General features: G+C 41.4%; 1 long non-coding RNA gene across 1 annotated transcript; it reads right to left on the bottom strand.

The window, feature by feature from the left end:
• Positions 1-5,701: 5,701 nt before the first annotated feature.
• Positions 5,702-6,820, bottom strand: LOC120437718. Its single transcript, XR_005611365.1, has 3 exons — positions 6,651-6,820; positions 5,904-5,985; positions 5,702-5,733 (listed from the first exon to the last, which is right to left on the bottom strand). It is a non-coding gene; the product is annotated as an uncharacterized LOC120437718 (long non-coding RNA).
• Positions 6,821-7,325: the final 505 nt, after the last annotated feature.

Below are 7,325 nucleotides of genomic sequence, written 5' to 3'. Positions count from 1 at the left end.
TTCGGCAAAATTATCCACACCACCGCCACGCTATGAAGTCTGGGATATGTTGGGCCATGAAGGCTACACCGACCCATCCTTAAAATTCAGGGAAATGAAGGACGCATTTGAGGGCCGCATTTCGAAAAGCCTTTGAATCGGCCTTAAAATGCGGCCTTTAAGGCTGCAGACCCTGAATTGGGATACAGCCCAAATCCGGTCATTGGTACTTCCTGGCTTGTGTAGTTACTAGGTAACAAAAGCTCAACACTGCCCCTAGCGTCCTGGAGCACTTCCGTTGTGTTTTGGAGTTTGCATGTGTTTTAGATTTTGCATGTGTTTTGTATTTTGTACGTGTTTTGGAGTTTGCATGTGTTTTGTATTTTGTACGTGTTTTGTATTTTGCATGTGTTTTGGAGTTTGCATGTGTTTTGTATTTTGTAAGTGTTTTGGAGTTTGCATGTGTTTTGTATTTTGTAAGTGTTTTGGAGTTTGCATGTGTTTTGGGGTTTGCACGTGTTTTGTATTTTGTACGTGTTTTGTATTTTGCATGTGTTTTGTATTTTGCATGTGTTTTGTATTTTGTAAGTGTTTTGGAGTTTGCATGTGTTTTGAGGTTTGCATGTGTTCTGGGGGTTGCAACGTGTTTTGTATCTTTTAACGTGTTTTGTATTTTGCATGTGTTTTGTATTTTGCATGTGTTTTGTATCTGTGCTGCCCTGGAGTTTGCATGTGTTTTGTATTTTGTAAGTGTTTTGGAGTTTGCATGTGTTTTGTATTTTGCATGTGTTTTGTATTTTGTAAGTGTTTTGGAGTTTGCATGTGTTTTGTATTTTGCATGTGTTTTGGGGTTTGCAAACGTGTTTTTGTATCTTTTAACGTGTTTTGTATTTTGCATGTGTTTTGTATTCTAAGTGCTGCCCTGGAGCCAGCATGTGTTTTGTATTTTGCATGTGTTTTGGGGTTTGCACGTGTTTTGTATTTTGTACGTGTTTTGGAGTTTGCATGTGTTTTGTATTTTGCATGTGTTTTGTATTTTGTAAGTGTTTTGTATTTTGCATGTGTTTTGGGGTTTGCACGTGTTTTGTATTTTGTACGTGTTTTGTATTTTGCATGTGTTTTGTATTTTGTAAGTGTTTTGGAGTTAGTATGTGTTTTGGTGTTTGCATGTGTTTTGGGGTTTGCACGTGTTTTGTATTTTGTAAGTGTTTTGGAGTTAGCATGTGTTTTGTATTTTGCATGTGTTTTGGGGTTTGCACGTGTTTTGTATTTTGTACATGTTTTGTATTTTGTACGTGTTTTGTATTTTGCATGTGTTTTGTATTTTGTAAGTGTTTTGGAGTTTGTATGTGTTTTGTATTTTGCATGTGTTTTGGGGTTTGCACGTGTTTTGTATTTTGCATATGTTTTGGAGTTTGCATGTGTTTTGTATTTTGCATGTGTTTTGGGGTTTGCATGTGTTTTGGATTTTGTAAGTGTTTTGGATTTTGCATGTGTTTTGGATTTTGTACGTGTTTTGGAGTTTGTGCGTGGTATTTGGAATTTGTAAGTGTTTTGGGGTTTATACATGCTTTGTCTCTAGGGGCCACCGTACTACGGGCCACCCTAAGCTACTCACCCAGAGAAGAATGGCTGCTGCTGCCATCATCATCCGTCATCATTTCTGCTACACTGGCAGGGCTAGGGGCCAGGACTCTACTCTTCGGGTTCTTGGGGGATGTTGCTAACTCCGGGTCCGATAACAGGCACCACACCTGCAGTAGATGTGCTCGGTGTGAGGTCTTGCAGCGAGCTATCAAATACGGTGCATTTTTCGGCTTTTAAAAAAACACCATGCGTCGCCAAGTGTTTCATCAGATTCGAGGAGTTACCTCCTTTGCACAGTATCACCTTAAAGCACTTGTTGCAGGCTGCTGAGTTTGCATCTTTTGCTGGGAAGTACAGCAAGACTTTTGACCGCTTCGCCTTGGGCATTTTTAATCTGTAGCTCTGCTCTAAAAGAATGTACGTACTTGGGCCCGCCTACTATCCTTGCCAAGGTAAACTGATTGGCTAGAATCCAAAGTGTATGACATCTCAAGAAAAAAAAAGCACCGAAATAAAACACCGAAATGTGCGCTGCTTTTCAGTCTGGTTACTACCGTTTATGTCAGAACCAGTGCCATAATGGCACCAGATACCGGTACCCATCCCTACTACCTACCTACAGGCCAAGGCTGTGGTTCACTGAGGCCATGAAACAAGACATAGAAAGGCAGCGAACCATTATTTCCACTTCCTCTATGGGAATGACTTGATGGGTTTTAAGGTCTGACATGGTTTTAGCCTCAGTTATTTTGCATTTCATCATCCATTTCACAGTTCCAGCTATTTTTAGGACCGCTTTGTCTTCTTGATGAAAAGCAATACATTTTTGGACTTCTTTTTGAAACATGAATTAATTTATACAAGAGAAGAACATTTGAAGCATTGTCCAAAATGTTTTAAAATGTATTTTCCTTGAGATGCACATGAGTTGAATTTTACTACTACCCTCACTTTTCAAACTTGACACTAATGATGTTGACACAGGTCTTTGAATGTTCACATTTTAGCAATGTTACTGGGGTTTTAACAGTTAATCATGTTTAATGTTCAGTGATGGGAATAACGGCGTTACTTTTTTCAGTAATGTGTAATCTAACTATTTCTAACTATTTCTATAGTTACAACGCCATGACCGTTACTAACAAGAAAATGCGGTGCGGTCGCGTTACTATTTTTCAACAAACAGACAGTTGAAGCTGTGTTCAGCTTACCGCATCTTATATCAGTTGCACGGACGTAGCTGTAAGTAATCTGGACACTACAGCTTTAAGCAGCTGTGCGCGCTCCCGCGGGCGGCAATCACTTTCTGCCAGACGATCACTTTTTTGCACAACAGCTGGAGCTAGGGGGCAAAACAATCGCATGAGTGCTGCTGTTTGACTGAGGAAGAATAAAGTAGTCGTGGTAAGTCACATGACCACTTCAAGATGACAAAGCAACAAGGTGATATATACCAGTTTTTAAATTGTGCTGATAGGCAACGTAAAACCAGAGTCATGATAAACAATATATACGCGGTGTGTTTTCCTCAATAGTTTCGTCACATTTACTGTCTAAGGACAGCGCTAGCAAGCACTCTGTGCTTATCAAAAAAAAAAAAAAAACGGTGTACGGCTGGCAGCGGGGGAGCTGCAGCCGTTGAATGTACTGTTACAGCAACCATGTGATTATTGTAAGAATAAATGATGCTGCGAAGCATGAAAATGCCATCGGGTCTGGTGGGGTTTTTTTTGGAAAATTCTAAGTGCATGCAAACCAGTAAACAAATTAAAACAAATACTGTTGATAAACTATAATAAAAAAATTTCAATTAAAATTCTCAACAACAAAAACTGTTGTTGAGACAAAAACAAAAAAACAAAAACAACTGGTAAAAATATAATTAATATGTAAACAACTTAACAACCCCCAAAGTGTCTAAGTCACATGACGTGACAGAGCAACACCGAAACATAACGGTGTGTTCACACCGAACGCGATAGACGCGAGCGAAAACGCCCCAAACGCCCCTAATTTGACGCGTGCACATTCGCACCTCGACGCGCGTGAACCGGAAATGTGGGAGGGATGTGGGAGGAAGTTGTGTCAGACAGTATCTTTGCTAGACGGCAGCTGTCGAGCTAGCGTTTCTATTTACTGTGGAGAGCAGAGCAGCAGCGTTAAGGGCGCCCCTCGCCGTACCTGGGTCCATCAAGTCCTCCAGACGGGTGAGCAGTTTGGTGAGTTTCACCACTTGCTCGAGGAGCTGCGCCTGGATGACAGCCGATTTCAGCGATATCGCCGTCTTTCCCTCGCCCAGTTTGAGGACCTGCTGTCCCGCGTCGGTCCCAGAATCGCCCGCCTAGACACCAACTACAGGTGCTCAATCCCACCTGCAGAGCGCCTGTCCATCTGCCTGAGGTTAGTAAAAGTGTTTAATACGGTAGTCCTTTATTGATACCTGTGCTAATATGCTAAACTATCGTTTATACACTGCTAACATGGATGTGCTATGCTAACAGTGAATGCCGTCGGTGTTTACTGATAGCAAACTGTGGTATGGAGACGACTGTTTATAATATTTCTAGTGATACTTGAAAGGTCTCATCAAGTCCCGATTTAATTCAATTTATGCTGTTATCAGTGTTTGCATTGATAGCATGGCTGTGGTGTCTATCAGTGTATGCTCTCTGTGTTTGCTGATATCAAACTGGTACAAGGACCACTGTGGGTTAATCTTTGTAGTGATACTCACTCCTTATTTACACCTGGTTTAATTCTGGTATAGATGAATATTTGTATGTAATCCTTGCAGCTGTCAGACTGTATAACAGGGGTCACCAGCCTTTCTTTAAACTGAGAGGTAGATAAAATTGTGAACAGTTTGGTTCATCTTTAGTTATATGGTTCTATCTTGATAAGCTATGTCTTATCACAGATAAATTTTTCAAAAATATTAATGATTTAAGCAAGGAAAGGGCTACATGTCAACATACAACTCTTTATTTCTATTAATGTCTTACTTCATTCCTGCCTGATTTACATGTTTAGGAATTATGAGTGATTGGCTCACTGTAGTGGTAAAAGTTGCTACCAATCAAATTATGATATGGTAAAGTTAAAACAAAACACAACTGACTGTTTTATATTATATCTAATATATATTATGTAATTATCCTTATAATTAGAAAATGTTTTATGTAAGATTTATGTTTTGTAATTTAAATCTGACATCACAAAAGTATTTTTGAATTTGAATAATGTATTTTGTAACTGCAGTACACATAATACTAATTTTGAACAATTTTGTCCAGGTTCCTTGCCACCGGGGACTCCTTCAGGACCATCGTTCAGTTTCAGAGTCGGTGTGTCCACGGTGTGCCAGATCACCCCCAGGTAGCGACGGCCATCTGGGACTGTCTAGTGGACGACTTCATGGCTGTGCCTTCACCTGGAGACTGGCGGTCCATCACAGAGGGATTCCAGGAGCGCTGGAACTTCCTCTCTGCTGTGGAGCTCTGGATGGGAAGCACGTCCAGACAAAGGCCCCCATATATCACATAGGAGACACACACATTGATATACACTAAATATTTATTCCATTTCTTTTTTGTGGTGCCCAAATTTATGCACCTGCTTGATTGTGTTTAAACAATTATTGCACACTTTTGTAAATCCAGTAAACTTCTTTTCACTTCTCAAATATCACTGTGTGTGTCTCCTGTATGATATATTTAACTGACATTTTTATTGTAACAACTAACGATTTATACAGGAAAATAATGGCTATTAACAAGGTTGCCCAAACTTTGCATCCCACTGTATTAGTATATTCTGTCATTAGTATAATATGAAATAAATTCTACATGTGTCAAGTCGTGTGCCAACATTTGCTGTGTAGTAGAACTGAGACATTAGTCATTATAAAAATTTATTTGAAATAATATTAAAATTCTCACAGAGAAAAACATTAAACATAAATATATAAAATATAACTATTTACAGAGAGACAGGAATAAAAAAAAAAGACCCAGCTGCTCTCCAGAGCAGGAACAAGGCTGAGGAGGAAATGCTCCATTGCAGACTGGCGTGGCCTCTTCAGGGACTCCAGGATGGCCAGCTCCACCGCCGATGGACCGTCCTGGGACCCGTCCCTCATCTGTCTCGGAGCTGTCCTCCTCTGTGGGCCTGTAAAACAGCACAAAACACAAAGAAATGAGAAGGCTGCTACTAGATTTTAATTTCAACATTGAAAAAACAAAACAGGATATAATCAGATTAGTTGTAGATATTTAGTAAAGGTGATCACAAGGCAATCCCACACCGAGTAAAAAGCTATCAGTGCTTGCTGTACATACCTGTGGGTGCAGCAGCAGGAGCGGAGGGACTGGGGAGGCAGGAGAAGCAACAGAGGATGCTCTGCAGCAGAATCAGTTGGTTCTATCAAGACAATATTAAATGTTAACAGGTTGAATACAATAATCATAGAGAAAGTATATACAGTGGTCCCTGTTTTATTGCAGCAGGGGTTCTCAGAATAACTAGCCCCTCGCCACGCACTTTATACACTTTTTTCCCCACACACATGAACATTAGTCACAGTTCTCACAAGTTGATTCTCAAAGTGCAAACCTTTGTAGATTGCAAAACGTAAAAATATTTTTATGCCGCGTTTTGTCTTCATCTGCCTGCCACTTTGCGTGCGCCTTTTCCTCCCGGTGCAGGTGTCTATTTCGAATGAGGGTCATAGTTATGAGTGTTTTTGTGCTGTTTTTCTATTGGACGTGATGGTTATCAAAACCAAACATGATCAATTTGGCAAGCGCAGGAGACACGACACGGAGGAGATTTGTCAATCAGGCTGCAGAATGCAATGCTGTACGGTGCAATGAAAAATCAGCGAAAAAGCGAGGCAGTGACGGATGAGCGGGACCACTGTGTGCTGTTTATTAATAAACAATATATTCCTATATGACAACATGCATAAAACCAGAACGGTATTTGTACATCAGTGGGAAAATAGCGGGACAGTAGGCGGCTTGCTAGCTTTAGCGCGGCTTCATCAGGTCAGTCTGAAAATTAAAAAGAAGAACAAATGAACTTACCAGGTTGCCCGATCTCCTCACTTCTGTGCCTCCAAGCTCAGTCCTTTTTATTCCTGTCCCGGTAGAAGTAGCAGCTAGCATCGTATAGTTCTGGACGATTAGCCACTGCGTTGATGAGTTTTTCCTCCATACTGAATGAAGAATGAAGGGCTTTGGTTTGATCTGCCCCTTTGACCTGGTTACACCCACGTCACCAGGCTCCTGATTGGTTGACGCGGCGCGACTTGACGCTGGAGTTCAAATTTTTCCAACTCGAGCGGTGAACGCGAACGCGCAGCGTATGCACAAAGTGCAACACAAAAAACTCACGCGTGGTTTTTTCGCGAGTCAAACGCACCAGACGCGGCACACTGACGCGCGTTTCACGCGTTTTGGCGTTTTCGCGACGCAAATCTGCTTCCAAATTTTCGCCGGACGCGCAATCACGTGTCATCGCGCTTTTCCATTGACTTTATATGTAAACCTGACGCTCTGGACGCCTCTATCGCGTTCGGTGTGAACACACCGTAAGAGTGGGGGACGGGGAGCAAAGTGTGCCCTGCTCTTTGCTGACACAGGAGCGGCGAGTCCAGCGACCTGGCTGTTTCGTCTGTGCTGAAAGCACAGCATTGTAAACAAGCAGAACTCAAAGTAAAGAATCGATCTCACCAGGCTAGTATCGATCCGATACCGACT

The sequence above is a fragment of the Oreochromis aureus genome, linkage group 3 (genome assembly GCF_013358895.1).
Source record: "Oreochromis aureus strain Israel breed Guangdong linkage group 3, ZZ_aureus, whole genome shotgun sequence".
In the NCBI taxonomy this organism is placed as follows: Eukaryota; Metazoa; Chordata; class Actinopteri; order Cichliformes; family Cichlidae; genus Oreochromis; species Oreochromis aureus.
Note: the sequence above shows the minus strand (reverse complement) of the source record. Positions and strands in the feature narration are given on the sequence as shown.